This window comes from Danio aesculapii, chromosome 12 (assembly GCF_903798145.1).
Source record: "Danio aesculapii chromosome 12, fDanAes4.1, whole genome shotgun sequence".
Classification (NCBI taxonomy): domain Eukaryota; kingdom Metazoa; phylum Chordata; class Actinopteri; order Cypriniformes; family Danionidae; genus Danio; species Danio aesculapii.
In genome coordinates, this window is record NC_079446.1 from 20,504,539 (window position 1) to 20,524,935 (window position 20,397).

Sequence of the window (20,397 nt, forward strand, 5' to 3'; positions counted from 1 at the left end):
TGTCTTTCTTGTCGGACCCTTTAACTTCAGGTTTTGGAGTTTCTTCTTATGTTCTGATGAGTTGATTCAGGTGTGTTTAATTAGGTGTGACTTCAGGAACAGGGTTGGGAAATACTGCCCCCTAAGTAACACATTACAGATTCGTGAAATGCAGATAGCACCCTCTAGCGGATTTGTCATCTGAAACGTGCAATGAAACATACCCTGAGCAACATATTTTACATTTCACAAAAAATATAAGCTTTCCCAATACTTGGTTGTAGCTGAAAGGGCATCCGCTGCGTAAAAAACATGCCAGAATAGTTGATGATTCATTCCATTGTGGTTACCCCTTATAAATAAGGACTAAGCTGAAGACATATGTTGAGGCACAGTTTTTCAATGAGTCTGGGTTGATCACTTTATATGAACCCAAATTCAAGGCAATAAAGCAAAAAACAAACAAACAAACAAAACAGGACAGAAACAGGACAAACAAAAAAAAATGTCACAAAACTTAAATTCAGTTCTACAGCACATTTTATACAAATTAGTTGAAAACACAACATTTATATTAAAAAAAAACCCTTTAAATACCCTCTCAGGCCCCACATTATGTCTTCATCCCATAGCAACACAATAACATTCAAAAGCTAAAACTTGGGCACAAAGTGGAAACAATTCAAGCCAGGTCCTCCGAGACTTTAAATGGCACAGAAATGTCTGGCTGCTTCAGAGCGCAGCTGAAATTTTACCAATGACAAACTGCCTCTTAGAGCATGAGTAAAATCATAAAATTGCAGATACGTGATCTAGACTACTTTGCTTTTTTTATTAATGACCTGCTTTTATGGCTAACACATGTCTCAAGCTAAAAATGAACAAAAGCTCAGGCAGGCCAGTGATGTCATGAGGCGCATCTGAGCCAAAATGCCACAATAACGGTGAATCACTTGATTCCACTCAGATATCGAAAACTTTAGATATTTTTTCATCAATAAACACTCAAGACCACCTCTATGTGCCATTTGCTTTCTGTAAATCCCCCATTTGAAGCTAAACATTTAAGATAAAACCCACAAAGACCGTGTGTGTCTCTAACCTCAAAGGAGACTGAACTTTTTTCCTCTGTAGACTGTAAGGTTTGCCAGTGGAGCCAGCACTGCCTTCCCTCATAAATGAATCACACATTTTTAGATCTGGCCCGCCTTGCCCCCTCCCCACCCCCCCTTTACCAGCAGGCCCGCAGAGCCCAGAGCCGCCGCCATGACAGTTTGGTGTCAACTCTTTATTCTTAGACTTAGTCAGATTTGTGGTATGTGTTTGTGAAAGAAAATAAGACCAAAAGCGAAAGCCTAATAATAAAATAAAGAGCATTTACTCTTAGAGACAAAATACTCAAATAACTTTGATACAAGTTAGCTTGCAAAAACTGTGATTAAGATTAAACTTATGTGACAAGGAATTGACTAGACAATAAAAAAAAAACAGAAGGTATTAGTGTTTATGTAATTGTCATCATCTACTAGGGCTGCTCGATTATGGGAAAAATCATAATCACGATTATTTTGGTCATAATTGTAATCACGATTATTCGAAACAATTATCATTCATTCATTCATTCATTTCTTTTCGGCTTAGTCCCTTTATAAATCCGGGGTCACCACAGCAGAATGAACCGCCAACTTATCCAGAACATGTTTTACGCAGCAGTGCCCTTCCAGCTGCAACCCATCTCTGGGAAACATCCATACACACTCACTCACAATCATGCACAATGGACAATTTAGCCTTCCCAATTCACCTGTACTGCATGTCTTTGGACTGTGGGGGAAACCGGAGCACCCAAAGGAACCCACCCGGAGGAGGAAACATGCAAAACTCCACACAAGAAACGCCAACTGACCCAGCCGAGACTGTTTAAAATGCGTGAAGGTCATTGTGCCATCAGGAAGAAAGCAGCATTTCATTTCTCACATGATGCGTTCTGTGTTCTTGCGGTCTCCCGAGTTCGTTCTTCCAAGGTGACCTGGCAAGACCGAAGAAGAACAGCCCTGTTCACATGACAAAAGCTATTCAAGCATTGGTCATTTCAGAGGCATTTGAAACCTGGCAATCTACGTTTGACTGACAGGGTCGGAAAAAATCTCTATTTCAAATAGCTAGTGGACTGTTCTTGTGCACAGAGTAATTGTGCTGCAAATGGCCCGAGTTCGAATCCCGACTTGTACAAATACTCTGAAATTATGACGATGCATTTTGTTAATGTTACCTTTTTATGACCAATGTTAAACAACACACATTACAAGAACAGAGCATTTAAAAAATTAAAGCTGCATCACCCTGGATTCAAACACATTAACTCTGCAAGCTTGTCAGGATCTCTCTCCACTTCACTAAATCACTAGAAACCTCAACTCTACAACGTGGGGCTTAATACCTCAATTTGCGTAACAGTTTCTTTGCTGAAACTGTTCTAGAGCCAATCCATAAAAATGTATGCAGAGGACAGGTTTTCGAAGCTTGACACTTTGCTTCAACTGTTTTAGTGTTTCATGAAGCCTCACTTTGGCCACCACTAAGAAACGCTTTGTGGTGTTACAGACTAACAATCATATACAGAAAATCACTCAAAGGATCACAAGACGAACAGGGCAGGGAAAACAAGAACGCTCAGAATTGCACACTTTACAGATAAACAAGACTTCGTAATGAGAGAGAGAGAGTGACTGATGGGTTTTTATAATCCGAGTAATCAGACAGAATGATCTTCAGTCCAGAGTGTTCCACAGCTGAAACAGGTGCTGCTTGTTGCAAAGCATCATGGTAGTTGTAGTTCATGTGTGGCTGATGTGTAGTCCTCCAGTGATCTGCATAGTCTTATTATATTAATCTGAATGAATGAATCATCCTCAATAAAACCATGAACGTGCATTATAGAGTAAATAAGGCTGATTTAGATTACATCCTGATAGAGTCTCTGGAGTGACAGAACAAACTATGATGAAGCTCATAATGAACAACCTCATCAAACTAATGTCTCCTCACAGATTGTCTAATAACTGCCATAAACATGCACGTAATGGCCTACCCAGTATTAAGCCTGAAAGCACAACCACTGTACCATGACACGGCATCATCTCATCCACTGAGTCGAATGTAAACAGGCATCCTGAGTGTCCGTGAATAACCAAAAAAAAGTTTCATAATAAACAATACAACATCCACCCTGTCCTATAAAAAGTTCTTTCAGAGCCTCACCCCAGCATTGTTTCCACAAGAAACTCCTACGCTGTCCCTTAACAGGCACGTGTTCACACTCGAACAACAAGTTCTTCATCGTAAACACTGTGACATCATCAGTGTTGACCTCTGTTTCCTGAGGATTTCCATGTTTCAAGGGACAAGGGCGGAGGAGTTGCGAAAGTCTGTCAGACAGACATTGATACTAAGAGGAAAGAGTCAAAACAGATGGAGACGCTTCTCCAAACTGGATTCTAGAATCTTAATATCTCCATTCTGTCACACTGAACTCACTGGCCCTTAAAAGAATTGGACTTTGTTTAGCTCTAAACAAGTATAATGTGCTGGCAAACATCTACACAGTTTGTCTCCATTCCCGGGTTGACTTGTTCATTTATTCTTCTCAGGGCCTGTTGCAGGCTGCGAGATGTATTTCGGTCATTTCAGATCTCTGGTACAGAGCAAACCAATATATAAGATTGTGTTCAGACAGCGGTTTGATATCCACCTTTGTCAATGTGCAGTTGACAGGCTACCTACAATATGACAAGTGAACAACTACTGTGTGAATTGGTTTTCTTCTTCTTCAAAAAAAAAATCAACAACAGATGAAAATGTGCTGGTTCCTACGAGTTAATAATTTAATAGATGCTTTATATATTTAGCACAATCCTGGAGATACATTATTGGATAAATACGGTAAAGTAAAGTGGTTTACACATAAAATATAATTAAATTTAATTTTTTTAAGTGGAGTAATTCTATTTGTTTACTAAATAATCTTATATACAGTTGAAGTCAGAATTATTAACCCCCTGAATTATTAGCCCCTGTTTATTTTTTTCCTCAATTTATGTTTAACAGAGAAAATATTTTTTTCATCACATAATCTAACATAATAGTTTTAATAACTCATTTCTAATAACTGATTTCTTTTATCTTTGTCATGATGACAGTAGATAATATTTTACTAGATATTTTTCAAGACACTTCTATACAGCTTAAAGTGACATTTAATGGCTTAACGAGGTTAATTAGGTTAACTAAGCAGGTTAGGGTAAATAGGCAAGTTATTGTATAACGATGGTTTGTTCTGTAGACTATAAAAAAAATTGCTTAAAGGGGCTAATAATTATGACATTAAAATGGGTTTAAAAAATAAAACTGTTTTTATTCTAGCTGAAATAAAACAAATAAGACTTTCTTATTTTTTAAAAATATTATCAGACATACTGTGAAAATTTCCTTGCTCTGTTAAACATAATCAGGGAAATATTTAAAAAGAAAAAAAAATTAAAGAGGGGGGGTAATAATTCTGACTTCATCGCCATGCGATATTCTGCAAATAACAGCAGTCATCCAGCCTCTTCACCCTTCACCCTTGTGTATTACTTAGCCCACATACAGCAACAAGCACAGGACACTCTACAGTTTGACAAATATTGCAACTGTTGGACAATATAATGTACTTTTGAGGCTTTTTTAGTCGAGAATGTAGTTGTTAAGATTGCAACTATGCAGTTTATTTATAAGAAAAGTGCCTATTTGAAGTATTTATAATTTCTGAGAGGCCGCATCAGAACCGTGTCTCAAAAAAATCCAAGCACTTATTCTGTCAGAATTTTGTCAAAATACCTCCAAGTCAATATTTTGTAAATAGATGGCAAATAGATGAAATTATATAATATATACGTTTTCCACCTCATCTGATTTATATCACCGGCACCGCATTACCTTTTTAAACAATGATAACCCAAATATTGACAGAACGCTTTAATTTTATTACTTGCATGCTAAATTAGCATGCACAGAAATAAAGCAACGTTTACATATCAGAGTTATTAATTGACTCTCGTGCAATCTGTCGGACAGTGCGATGGGTGCATCTTCTTGGCTCAGTACCATGTCTTCGAAAGTGGTGATATTTTCAACAGTACAGTCAGTGCGTGCACAACCACATGACATACTGACCCAGTGTGATCAATTTTTACCAACAAGTAATCCAATCCATTTTTTTCCAGCTTTTTAGTTGGAAATTCAGGAAGAAAACGTGAAGCACTGTAGCCTTTCAGTTTTCATAAATCTTTGATCAAACCTTATCTTCATTCAAAAACACCATTTTTATTTAAGCCTTACGCAGCTAAAAATAAATACGTCATCATTACGCTATCATTACGTCATCGCCTCGCCAAGCAAAGTAAATAAAAGGATATTCTAATGCACAGATTATGCTGTTATTCCTTTACGAAATTTTGTCATTCTTATTCCTGTAGTACGATAAGCAGTTAATTTGAGTTTATTGAGAAATTAAATGACTTTTCAGACAATGTAATTAGAAAAGTAATCTAAAGACAATTTTAATAATGTAATTAGTAATTAATTACATCATTAATTAATGCACTGGAGACAGAAAACTGAAACCTAAAAACAGAAAGCTTTTAAATTATTTTGGTCATTCATTTTATGTACATGACATCACCTTTTGAGGGGTTGAAAGTGCAAACTTTTAAAAACAGTTTTAAGCTGCAAGTTTAGTTAAAATCATAATGTTGTCCTCTTGGTGTAAAGTAATTTTGTGACATAACACGTAATACAGCATTTTTTTAAACATTTTTATGTATTGGGTTAATCTTGACAACATTTTATTTGAAAATAATTTGAAATAATTTGTTTATTATCATGTCAATGTACCCTAAAACCAAAAAAATCATACCAACCCCAAAATTTACACTGCCCGTCTAACAATATAAAAAAAAAACACATTCAGTTTGGCACATAAGACTATAATACAGATTTTAAGAGGCATAGACATTTATTCATTCGTTTTTCATCGGTTTAGTCCATTATTTATCAGGGATTACCACAGCAGAATGAACCACTAACTATTCTGGCATACGTTTTACTCAGCAGATGCTCTTCCAGCTGCAACCCATCACTGGGGAAACACCCATTTGCTGTCACATTCACACATACACTTCATACACATTTGTTTTCCCAATTCACCTATAGCGCATGTCTTTGGACTGTGGGGGAAACCGGAGCACCCTGAGGAAACCCACGCAAACATGGGGGAGAACATGCAAACTCCACACTGAAATGCCAACTGGCCAAGCCTGGACTCGAACCAGCAACCTTCTTGCTGTGAGGCGACAGTGCTAACCAATGAGCCACCATGCTGCCCCGCATAGACATTATCCGCAAGCTTTAAATTAAGCCATACTTTAAATAAAGCCTCAATTGAGGATTTGCATTTCTTAGTGCGCTGGGTTGAGATGTTTCTTGAAGTGTATGATGTCATAGTTGTTGCCATCAAATTATTCATGCCTCTCTTTTTACAAATGACACCCCGAAGCTGCATCTTTCAAGGAAAAAAAAACATAAACCAGCCCTTGTTTTGCTTGAACTGTGGCCATGGTGATGACCGTTTTGCTTTCTTTGAAAAGTGGGTTTTCAAACAATAGCCTACAAGTATGGTGTCACTGGCAGCCCTAAAGAAATGTTTTCAAAGTCTGGTAACTCAATTGGCAGAACGACCAGAGGATCATCAAAGCAGAAAGAAATGTTTTTCCAGACTAGAACCAACCACAATGCCAAATACAGTACAATTCAGTTCCACAAGCTTAAAAAAATACAACTTTTACAATTTACCGAAGGAGTGCAGGATCTAGATCTGCATGTCAACACTATATATTTCTTCCCTTAAGATTTAAAACAGTTTCCTAAAGGATTTAGATTACCAAGCCAATCTGGGTAAGTTTATTTGCTCATCATTTAAGCATTTAAAAGCAAAAGGTGGAGATTTTATCCTGACTTCTGAAGTATGCTGGCTTAAAATGGGGTCTTTGTATCAGTGCTTATACGTACTTTCAAGGTCAAATGCTGCTTTGTGTCTTGTGCTGGTAATGTGGTCATTTAAACTGAACTGAATGATCAGGACTCAAATGGTCAATAAAAAAAATCTGAATTTATATGTCTATTAAAGTATATGCCTGTGTCTGTCACTAATGGGTGATATTTTTCAATGTCATTTGAGACATTTGCGATTTGTACGCCAGTCTTCTTTTTATGACAGGAAGCACAAAGGCCTTGAGGAAGATGATCCAACATCCAACAAAAATACATTATAACAACTTACATGAGCGGAAAAACACTATATGCTAGGCTAAATAGTAGATCCAGACATTTGACTAAAGATGTCTACTAATGTGTTATTAAATGTATAAGGCAAAAACAAGATCAATAAGAAAAATTCTCACCCTCATGCCATCTAAGGTAGATTTTTTCGTTCAGTGGAAGGTTAAAAAATGTTATAGCTGAAACTGGTCCTTATGGTGAGTTAGAAAACATTAAAAGTCCCATGCTTTGAAATATGCATTTTTATTCGATGTTTGATGTAATCTATTTACTAGAACTTCTATGTTAAGCTGCTTTTACACAATCTACATTGTAAAAGCACTATATAAATAAATATGAATTTAATTAATCTCAACTGAAACACGAAGAGAGGGTGGGACATAGTGCAGCTCCTCCCCTTTTTTTAAAACAGCAAATAACGTTTTGTTTTAACATGCTCTGCCAGTGAGAGCGGTTGAGATTATGCGTATTAAGTGAAAAGCAAATGAGAAGCCTCTTGTCAGATACAAGAGGGACATGTCAGATACTACAGCATTTGATTGGTTATGATTTGATGAGAAACTAAAGTATGAGGTGACGATCTATCCATTTAGGCGGAAGTGATAAACTACAAGCTTTACATGTTTATATCAGTTTTATATCTTCTAAACGCTAATTTTTTCACTGTTTTGGAGCACACTAGCTTATAGATATCTTAAAAACGAACAATACTGATGCTAACACCTAAAAGCTTTTTTTTATTTTATGGGACCTTTAAAGTCAAGTCAATGGCTACCAGAAACAACATGAATACCTGTGACTCCTGAAAATACACGGAGAGACCATTTACAAATTGCGTTATTGTTTTAAAACAATATAGGTTTTGTTATGGTACACTTGGCATCCACACTACTACGGTATCTTGGACTTGTTTAAACAGAACCCTTAGAAAGGCCGCATTTTAGTTAGCAAAAACTGGTGTTCCGTTTCAGAGGACTGATGGACTGAAATGCAAGCTTCTGAAAACAACATGCAGCTATCCACATTTACACTCTGTCTGGTCTTCTGGACTTTTGCAGATTGGTCAAACCCTTCTAATGGAACAATTACAAACCAGTACACTGTATGAATGCCGACAAAGTATGTGCATGTGAGTGAGCATGAATTAGTGTGTTACAGTATAGAATACTGTATAGAATATAAAGTCACAGTGCAGTGGGAACGTAATTAATATTGTGTATGACTCCCATGAGCTTGAAGGACTGCATCCATACATCTCTGCAATGACTCAAATAACTTATTAATAAAGTCATCTGGAATAGCAAAGAAACCGTTGCAAGACTCCCAGAGTTCATCAAGATTCTTTGAATTCATCTTCAATGCCTCCTCCATCTTACTCCACACATGTTCAATAATGTTCATGTCTGGTGACTGGGCTGGCCAATCCTGGAGTACCTTGACCTTCTTTGCTTTCAGGAACTTTGATGTGGAGGTTGAAGTATGAGAAGGAGCGCTATCCTGCTGTTTGTAATGTAATCGGCAGCACAAATGTCTTGACACCTCAGGCTGTTGATGTTGCCATCCACTCTGCAGATCTCTCGCACGCCCCAATACTGAATGTAACCCCAAACCATGATTTTTCCTTCACCAAACTTGACTGATTTCAGTGAGATTCTTGGGTCTATGCGGGTTCAAATAGGTCTTCTGCAGTATCTGTGATGATTGGGATGCAGTTCAACTGAAAAAATCCACCTTCTGAAATGAACATTATTTTGCCACATTACTACTTTCATTTTTAAAGTGTCATAAGACGGAGTTGTGTTTTTTGACTTTTAAAGTACTGGTAGCAGTTGAGTTTTTTTTTTTTTGTTTTGTTTTTTTTAATTACCAAGGACCACAGTTTCAGTTGCAGCTAAAATTCTTCTTGAATGTTCTAATGAAGACAAAATGATCCTTCTACATCTTGGATTGCCTGAGGCGGAGTAAATTAACAGCAACATTTGATTTTTGGGTGAACTACCCCTTTAACATTGACATAACATTGAACAGTATGACTTATTCTCAACAGGGTTCCTAATGAACTAACCTGAATGTCTGTTCATAATTAGAGTGAGGAGACTTGACTTACAGAGAGACGACAGTGACAAGGTTTATCAGTTAAAAACACTCTGATCAAAGGACTGGCACACATAAGCATTCTGCTAATTACACTCTTATCCTGCCAAAGAATATGATCTCAAATGAAGGGGAAGAAACTTAGAGACGTTGCAGCAAACACCACTGTGTTAAATAACCCAGACAGGCAAACGTGGTGATTATAGACTCTTAATGAATCTACAATGGTAAAATAAAAGCCTACAATATAGTATAAACAAATAAATGGGCAGGTAACAGCACATAAACCTGCATATAACACCTAATGTAGTGCTATTTCTGCTCATGCCCTTCAAAACCTTGCACAGTGAAGAAGGTTGTTGTTATAATCAGAGAGGAAAAAAAAGCTGACCAGTGATCCTTATCGGTTTCTATTCCTCCCTTGAGCTTAATCATCCCAAGCTAATGCATTTGACCAGTGGAATCCATACAGGAGCATATAGGAAAGTTCAGAGCTCCATCTGTTTTCCATATGAGTTTAAGGCCTTTAATGTATGACTTCATCATACGCAAGAGCTATACAGCAATCCGTTACCCTGCATCTTTTTTAATTACCATTAGGCCGCTATTTCATTGCACTGTTTCATCTGCAGATGGTTGCACTTTGCTTGTTAAATGTTTATCACAACCAAAAAGCTTCTGATCTTAAAGCAGTTAAATTGTTAGTCCAACATCTTTTCTTACTATGAAATATATAAGGAAATTTTGTAGGAAAGTTTGTCTTTTTAAATTTTAATCAAATCCAATGTCTATCAATCCGCTTGTTAAGTAGTGATGTATGGAATACAGTTTCCGGGTCCAAGCCGCTTCACTTTTGAATTGAGAAAATATTTGTTTTCAGACCACTTTTTAGTCATATCACACATTAAAGTGAATTTTATATAAATTATACAGTCTCTGGACTTGCTGCATTACAGACACCAATATTTTAATAATTTATAAAAAATTGTATCACTTTCTGGCCATCAGATATTAGGCATTGATATTGCGATTGTGATTTTCGAGTATTACATCGCTTTCTAAACGTTTATTATTACCATTAGTTGAGTCTCCCCATACAGTTTGATATGGCGTGACATCACACTTAACAAACGGATATTCACAAACTTAAACTGTTGTACTTAAGTCATGTAGTTTTTAAGTCATGTTGTTTTTGGGGAAGTTCTTGTCATAATATTTTTTACTTTATTTTCAAGATATATTTTTTTAGTGAAACACCAGAATTTGGACTCCAATGCTGTATCCTATTCTTTTTCTGTTTTGTCTTTCAGTATCCTGTAGGCAATTGCTGAAAATAAACTTATTTTGATGCTATTCATTAGCTTGATCTATTCTTTGAAAGAGCAATGGCCAATCATTTACGAGATAAAAAGGATTACACTTAAGGACCCTTTGCCTAGTTGCAAAGAGAGAACAATCTCTATTTTCTGAATGAGACTGAATTAAACTCTTTTAGTTAATATCTATTACAAGGGACTACTGTATATGCATTTTTGTATATGTGCATATATACAGTTGAAGTCAGAATTATTAGCCCCTCTGTTTATTTTTTCTCCAATTTCTGTTCAAAGGAGAGAAGATTTTTTTCAACACATTTCTAAACATAATAGATTTAACAACTCATTTCTAAAATTGTATTTATTTTATCTTTGCAATAATGACAAAATATTTGACTAGATATTTTTCAAAACACGTCTATACAGCTTAAGGTAACATTTAAAGGCTTACCTGGGTTAATTAGGTTAACTAGGCAAATTAGGGTAATTAGGCAAGGGTATCGAAAAAAATATATAGCTTAAAGGGGGTAATAATTTTGACCTTAAAATGGTTTTTAAAAAATTAAAAACTGCTTTTATTCTAGCTGAAATAAAACAAATAAGACTTTCTCCAGAAGAAAAAAATATTACCAGACAATACTGTCAAAATTTTCTTGTTCTTGCTCTGTTAAGCATCACTTGGGAAATATTTAAAAATGAAAAAACAATTCAAAGGGAGGCTAATAATTCTGATTCAAATGTATGTCTAGACTATAAATTCAAAAAACCAAATCACATGGGTCCAGATTTTTACTGAAATGACTAATACATAGGGTGACGCAGTGGCGCAGTAGGTAGTGCTGTCACCTCACAGCAAGAAGGTCGCTGGTTAGAGCCTCGGCTGGGTCAGTTGGCATTTCTGTGTGGAGTTTGCATGTTCTCCCTGTGTTCGCGTGGGTTTCCTCCGGATGCTCCAGTTTCCCCCACAAGTCCAAAGACATGCAGTACAGGTGAATTGGGTAAGCTAAAAAATGTCCGTAGTGTATGAGTGTGAATGAGAGTGTATGGGTGTTTCCCAGTGATGGGTTGCAGCTGGAAAGACATCCGCTGCGTAAAATATATGCCGGATAAGTTAGTGGTTTATTCTGCTGGTGACCCAGATTAATAATAGGACTAAGCAGAAAAGAAAATGAATGAATGAATGACTAATACATCTGAATGATTAAAAACAGTTAGTCTTTGCACATTCCTTTTGTCACTTACGATCTGTCACATGTGACTTTCCCAATCTGTCTATGTCAACAAGCAAGGTTGTCACTGCTACATGTGAACATGCATTGCAGGAATGGACCAAGGAGGATAGTTGCTATTTGTTTCTCCTTGCTATCTAGAAAAGAACCTTATTTATAAGCTGTGAATTACTGTAAACCTGCCTAAATATGGATTTTGGCCCCATTCACTTGCATTATTTAGAATTACATTTTCAGAAAAAGCCTGACATACATTTACCTTCACTTTAGCTTCATTTTAAATTTTCAGTTCTCATTAGATAAATAAAAGAAGTTTTTGGATAAATCAAAGCTTTTTTTAACTAAAATAAAATACTGCCATTAGTCCAGTCAGTTTAGAACAGCCCTTCATCACTTCATTAATTAAAAATGCACTTTCTGCGACCAACTAAATGCGCACACCAGTGGTATCAGCACATTTCCAGGAAACAGACTTCAGCCCTTTCTCCACGTACCACTAGATAAGTGATGCTGTGTGATTCAGCTCTCTTCCCATGCTGTCCTTCCTTTGCCCTCCCTTTCCTTTAGACTTAAGGAATATTTAAGCAGACCGCTTGAACGTACATGTTCCTACTGGAGTAATGTGGCTTTGAAGATAAAATTCCCTGAAAAGAAAAGTGAGTGGTCAACCAATTAGATTTTTTTTACATGTGCAATATTATATATATCCATACATGCCTTTAGTTAATCTTTCATTTATATTACACCTTTGATCAATTTTGGCCTCAACTTGACCTATTCAGATTTCATCATGAGCGACCATTTGTTTTGTTTCTTCACCTTTTACAACAGGTTCCAACATCCACAGCTTTACGTAATCATTCCATTCTTGCTTTTGAAAACAAAGATCTGTAAACCACACAAGGACCGATTTACTTGATTAGTTTCTTTCTAACTGCTTCTAAACAGGACCTTGGTTATCAAAAGTTCTGTTATACATCTGTTATAAAAATTTCACAAAATAAAACCATTTCAAATAAATAAGGGCTCATTTTAACCAGACTCCTCTGCTCTGCTGGCATCTACTCAAGAAAAGGTCAAAAGCAGCACCACCAAAAAGCTTCTTTTGAACAGTAGCTTCCCGATTGAGTGGAGTTACTATCCGGCTCAGAGTTGTTGACCTCGCACCTCACTGTTCGCATCCCGCGAGCTGACACGGGTCGCTTCCTCTGCACGTGAGACACATGCCCTTTGATGTTATTCACTAACCAGCCGGTGTCAACACAACAGGAGGCTGTTTGTCTAAACAGTTTAACAACAACTGCTGACACAACCAATAGAAGCTGCCTGATCACCATTCACAATTAGGCAATGGATGACTAATACTGTTTTCTGGGATGCCATGTTTTGCCACCTAAACTTTTTTGTTTTGGCCCTAGTCAAATTGGGCCCTTGTTTACACATGGTATTTTGGTGGATTTTTGGTGAGGAAGACATATTCCTGTGTACACCTGGAGTTTTAATTTGTCTCTTTTGACTTTCCTGGTTTCTTTAATGACTTTCAATTGAATATTTACATTATCTACAAATCTACGCTAAATGATGTGGGGTTGTGTTTGGATCAGGACTCATAGAGAACCTCATGGTTTACATTTTTTTTCTACTTCAAAAAAAACTTTTCATCTTAAATGATCCTGTCTGGTTAGTGAACTTCAACAACACATCCTGTAATGTTTACAATTTTGATTTGTACAAGGAGTAGCTGGTCTTTAGTGGCTATACATATTTGACTACATTTTGGTGAAATGTTTTTTCTTTAGAAAGGTCCAAAGTGGACAAGCCTCCCAGCAAACACAGATCATTCACTAAAGTTACTATATGGTTCCAGTTTGGTTCCCATGTGATTACTTTTGAAAACCAAATACGATTTTTTTTTTCACCAAGGATTAAACTTCCCAGAAGGTTGCAGATGGTTTTTTGAAGCAACTTCAACAAAACCTTCAAAAACTTTCCAGGCTAACCAACAGAGAATGTTTGGGGAACAAGAATATAACAGTCCCATAACATTTCATGAGCCAAAAATAATTAGCTTGGTCAAAACTTCTTAAACCTGGTTGCCTCTGTATTAGTATCCACTTGTATCTGGATTAATAAAAATCTTAATACCAGGTGTAAACACTGCCTTAATGACATTAAAAAAACATTTTACATATATTTAGAGTTGTTATGTGTACATATGTTATTAAGTGTAAATATAGCAGTATTTTAACTTTATTTTCATAATTTTCAAATATTGATCCAAACGAATAATGCATAGAATGAAAATGCTATGTTGTTTTAACCCAAATTTGGGTCAATATGCACAAACCCAAACTTTAGGTTAAATGTCGTTTAAATATATTACTAAAAGTTTTTTCATAAGCAATACAAATTGGAAACTTCAAAACAAAACAATGAAACTTTAACGTTTTTAAACCACCATAAGACATTTTACAAATTTATAACAAATGATTATTAAAAAGTTTGTAAACACAAACAGTCTGTTTATATTTTAACGACACTCTCACAATTTTATTATGATCCGCGCAAGTGACAACAAATAAATGTCATGCGCATACATTTAAAAGAATGTTGTTAGCTGTGAATGAGCACCTCTGAAACGGAATCCAGCGAATCCCTGAGCTCATAACTTGTCTTGACATCCAAGTTACAATGGCACAATACGTAAAGCTCATCCATCCTCTACACAATCTGCTCACTTCACCCTTTACCTCGCTAATGTAGCACACACATCTTGCGCACTGCGCCCGACCCCTAAGCACACAATTCACACACAAGCAGCGAGCTGTCTGCCTTCTGGAGTATATCTCTCACAGCGGAAAAGCAACAAATTAGCTGATAATCATCAATGCCATTCATCTCGGTCCACAAAAACGTTCCAGTGGCACCCGTGGTCATTTATATTATGATAGATGCGGGGACATTAGCCTACGGGACGAGTCCGTTATCTGGCAAGTTCATCCCTTATGAGGCGCTCCGTTCTCTGCGTTTATTGAACGGGTCGGCGTTACTAACGTCAGCAGCTGAAACCGCGTTTAATTCTGCAGGCTCTGGGAAAAAGCCTCGTCAATGAGCCTTTTCCCACCTCATATGTTAACGTATTTGAGTAAACGTGGACGTACCTGAGATGTGCTCTTTTCGAGCTCCGTGTTTAGTTCCTGGTGTGGCGTGTTGAATCCACTCCGGGCTGAGCATATCTGAGGGAAAGGTTGTGCAGAGGAGAGGGAGAGAATTGAGCTCAAATGTGTCTTGTGTGGGTCGGCTCGGCTGGCGAGGGGAATGGTTCCTCCCAACGTGTGGGTAAACTTTTACTGACGAGACTGTAACATACCCCACCCACCCCATCCTATCCCGTTCCACTGTTACAAAAACCCGTAGACTGAGACCTATTCATGCTGGACATGTGACCATTGAGGACCAAGTGCTGATTAACGATGAAATATGCATAAATACTAATTACACCTATAAACAGATTAAGTCAGTTTATGGTTGCTTGCTGGTTTGGACTGTCCCATGCTGGCCAGTCTGACAGAAACCAGCCAACAGAAATCAGGGATCAGAAACCTGGGTTTTCGTTGATATACTCACCGGCCACTTTATTAGGTACACCTTACTAATACCAGGTTGGACCCCTTTTACGTTCAAAACTGCCTTAATCCTTCATGGCATACGTAGATTCAACAAGGTACTGGAAATATTCCTCAGAGATTTTGGTCCATATTGACATGATAGTATCACGCAGTTGATGTAGATTTGTCGGCTGCACATCCATGATGCAAATCTCCTGTTCCACCACATCCTAAAGGTGCCCTATTGGATTGAGTTCTGGTGACTGTGGAGGCCATTTGAGTACAGTGAACTCAGTGTCATGTTCAAGAAACCAATCTGAGATGATTCACGCTTATAGCATGGCGCGTTATCCTGCTGGAAGTAACCATCAGAAGATGGGTACACTGTGGTCATAAAGGGGTGGACATGGTCAGCAACAATACTCAGGTAAGCTGTGGCATTGACACAATGCTCAATTGGTACTAATGGGCCCAAAGTGTGCAAAGTAAATATTCCCCACACCATTACACCACCACCAGCCCTGTTTATACAAGGCAGAATGGATCCATGCTTTCATGATGTTGATGCCAAATTCTGACCCTACCATCTGAATGTCGCAGCAGAAATCGACACTCATCACATCAGGCAACGTTTTTTCAATCTTCTATTGTCCAATTTTAATGAGCCTGTACGAATCGTAGCCTCAGCTTCCCTTTCTTAGCTGACAGGAGTGGCATACAGTGTGGTCTTCTGCTGCTGTAGCCCATCCGCCTCAAGGTTGGTTGTGTTGTGCATACAGAGATGCTCTTACCTCAGTTGTAATGAGTGGTTATTTGAGTTACTGTTGTCTTTCTATCAGCTCGAACCAGTCTAGCAATTCTCCTCTGACCCCTGGCATCAACAAGGCATTTGTGCCCACAGAACTGCCACTCACTAGACATTTTCTCTTTTTATGACCATTCTCTGTAAACCCTAGAGATGGTTGTGCATGAAAATCCCAATAGATCAGTTGTTTCTGAAATACTCAGACCAGCTCGTCAGGCACTAACAACCATGCCATGTTCAAAGTCACTTAAATCACCTCTCTTCCCCATTCTGATGCTCGGTTTAAACTGCAGCAGATTGTTTTGACCATGCCTAAATGCATTGAGTTGCTGCCATGTGATTGGCTGATAAAGTGTACCTTATAAAGTGGCCGGCGAGTAAATACACCTTCATTCGTTCATTCATTCATTTTCTTTTCAGCTTAGTCCCTTTATTAATCTGGGGTCATCACAGCGGAATGAACCGCCAACTTATCCAGCATACAGTATGTTTTACGCAGCGGATGCCCTTTCAGCTGCAACCCATCACTGAGAAACATCCACACACACTCATTCACTATGGACATTTTAGCTTACCCAACCTATAGCGCATGTCTTTAGACTTGTGGGGCAAACCGGAGCACCTGGAGAAAACCCACGCAAACACAGGGAGAACATGCAAACTCCACACAGAAATGCCATCTGACCCAGGGGCTCGAACCAGCGACCTTCTTGTTGTGAGGTGATTGTGCTATATACCCACTGCGCCACCGTGCTGCCATAAATACACATTTTCAGATACATTTTTTTCCATATGTGGACCAGAAAACCAGTCATAAGAGTCAATTTATGGAAATTGAGATGAATGCATTATCTGAAATAAGCTTTCAATTGATGTATACATTTGTTATGATAGGATGGCTCATATGCAAGTATAAGAAAATCTGGAATCTGGGGTAAAAAAAATCTAAAAACTGAGAAGTTGCACATATCTTCATAATGTATTATGGCATACATTTGTTTTTAAAATTTTGACCCATATAATGTATTTTTGGCTATTGCTATCTGTGCAACATAAGGCTGATTTTGTGGTTCAGGGTAACATATTTAAACTTGTAGATGACACAGAAAGAAAAAAACACCTAACTGTATTTCTTACAGTTCTGACTTTCTTTTTCTATTTTAAACTGCAAGAATAGATTGTAACTCACCATCACAAGAGAATTGTGAGTACAAATTCAGAACTGAGAGAAATATTCTGAATTTAGTTTTAATTTATAATTCATGACTTTTTTAATGTTGAATTTTGTTGAGTTTTTATCCCACAACTGTGACTTTTGGGTCAAAAATTTCAGGTTGGAAAAATATATAGAAAACAATTTATTACAAATAGCAATCTCAGAATTCAGATCTTTTTTTACTGTAAATTGCAAGGAAAATGAAGTAGATGAATAAATATATGTAAATATAGATAAACAGATAAAAACAGATACAGATTATCTCAAATACTTTAAATAGAAGGTACATTTTATTTCGATTTAACTACCTCTGATGATACAAACTCTGTATTCTATTATTTTTATATCAGAAAAAAAATACAATAAGACATCTAAAACCATATAGTCAAATATAGTGAGTTCATATTGCCGTTCTGTCAACGTTTGCAGTAATTTAAAAAGTTTGCATAAGCATTTGTACTGCCTTAATACAGCAAGAGACTGCCATAGAGGAGCCAATAAACAAGTGAGGTCAAAGAGGTGACTAACAAATAAAGTAAGTGCCATCCCATGTGGTAAAAAAAAGCATGTTCGCTGGCAGATTCACCTCTGAATTAGATTTTAAAAAGGTTATAAGTTCAATAATAGAGTAGTCATGTAGGCATACAGTAAATAGCAGTACTGTATACATTAGTGTACTTTATTATTCAGTTTTACACTATAGAAAATGTTGACATGGCAACAATGGACTAAAATGAAAATATTTTCATTCACTTTAATGAAAAGTTTCTTGTACAGTTGAAAATATCCTCAAAATAATCAGATAAAATGCAGTATTGTACCATATATATATATATATATATATATATATATATATATATATATATATATATATATATATATATATATATATAAACAATACACATCAGACCTCTGTAGACCCCTAAACATGTTATATGGGTGCACATAATGTCACTGTATTAACAAAATCACATTTTGTATTTTACATAAAGACAATAATGGTATTGTTTGATACCTGTTTTTAACTTGCATTTTCAGGCCCCCAAAATACAATTGTCATACAAACAAAGGTTTTTTTTTTTAGTCAAAACATTACAGGGTAAAAGTATTTCTTGGTTTTGCATCTTAATTGATAACACAATGCATTGATTAAAAAAATGGAGTAGAAAAGGATTTTTTTTGCTTAGTTTTGACTAAGAAACTTCTAGTAATTTCCTTAAAGATTACAAAGAGACACTATGTAACAAGTTACACTTGAATAAAGCAGAAAGCCTGAAATAGTATTTTATTGCAAAACATACTCCAGCAACCTTTGTTCTAATCTTTGAAATCAAAGCATTACTAGTTGTTTGTCCTTCAACGATTCAAGTCAAGTTCCAGGAAAGTGTGGGCTAAAATATTTCCTTGGACGCTTCGTGTAGTTCAGTAGCACACACACACACGCGCACACACACAAACACACTCCCCCACCTGAGTGTTTTCATGGCAGACCATTCACAGATGGAAAGCCATTCGCTTTGAGCAATTTAAAAGCACAAAAGGCTGACGGATCTAATAATATTGACACAGATGTTACGTATAACAGAATCCACACAAGGTTTTTGGAATGGGAGTGGGTTGCTGCGTGCTCCCTTTCTACATCTCATATTGAAATCGCTAGAGTTGATATGAGCTGCGGTTTACTTGCGTTTCCAGTGAAATCATTAAGTTTGTTTTGTGAGGTCACCCTACACTTACACATCTGCTGAAGAAACTCTGAAGGTCAACCCGCTTCAATGTTTATGATAACTTCAACTGCCTTTAAATTACCTAGTTGCTGCTTATCTGCTTCCTGTAAATCTAGCCATTGTTTAAGTCTGCTTCCCTTCCACTAAAGTTCAGATAAACAGTATTAAGGAAAGTCAAAGCTTGTACGAGAAGAGGTAGCGTCCGGTCAACCGGTGTCCGTTTTGCAAAACATAAAATATATGGAGGTACACGAATCCCTAGGTATGTTCCTATTAATTAAAGTAAATGTTTATTTTCCTAGCAAACATTATTAGTCTTGAAGTGAATAATTAATCTGTGCAATTTTATCCATTGGAAAAAAACAGTTTGTTTTGGTAATTTTAATCAAAATCTGACCATTCGATTCTGCTCTTAAACGGCAGTCCTTCTCTGATGATGTCAGTTTGATGGCTTGGTCTAAATCTGCTTAGCCACACCCCTTCAACTGTTAGTAAAAGATGAGAGGAGGAGTGAAAACAAAACAAAACAAAAAACCCACCCCTTCTCATTATTACAATCAAAGACACCAGAATACACAAGACATGTCACTTGTGTAGTTTTGAATTGGGAAAAGTGTAACGGTCAATATAGCGAACGAATGCCCTCAAACTTGTAAACAAAGCGGCCGCTATCATTTCTGGAGGAGATTCACCATCAAGACCAAGTTGTGAATTATTTCTGAAGACCAGCCCGATCTGACGAAGTATTATTCAGAGGATGATAATGTGTAACATGTCCATAAATAAGGTTGGTGTCGTGATCTCGTTCTTATGAGTGCACATGCACACTAGCTTAGGCAACCTGAAAAAAAAAAGTAGATTTTGTTTGATTCAAACTTTTAGAAATGAAACTTATGAGACAGTTGCTGTTTAATTTTATTGCCGATTCCAAATATGTAATGTAATCATAAGCTTAGCAAATTGTTTTGGGGAATTTGATGTATCCTCATTCAGGCAGAATGCACGAGAGGTCTATCAAAGTTGGCCACAGAGTGAAATGACTTGTC

At 36.9% G+C, this 20,397-nt stretch overlaps 1 protein-coding gene across 2 annotated transcripts in view; it reads right to left on the reverse strand.

The window, feature by feature from the left end:
* Positions 1-15,301, reverse strand: part of jcada (junctional cadherin 5 associated a) — a 31,213-nt gene extending 15,912 nt beyond the window's left edge. The window contains exon 1 of one of the 2 annotated variants that reach the window (XM_056469095.1): positions 15,157-15,301. The gene's annotated coding sequence lies outside the window, so the exon portion shown is untranslated. Of the gene's footprint in view, positions 1-12,489; positions 12,579-15,156 lie in introns of those variants that run through there. The other variant, XM_056469096.1, reaches the window with a different exon arrangement.
* Between the last annotated feature and the right edge of the window lie 5,096 nt (positions 15,302-20,397).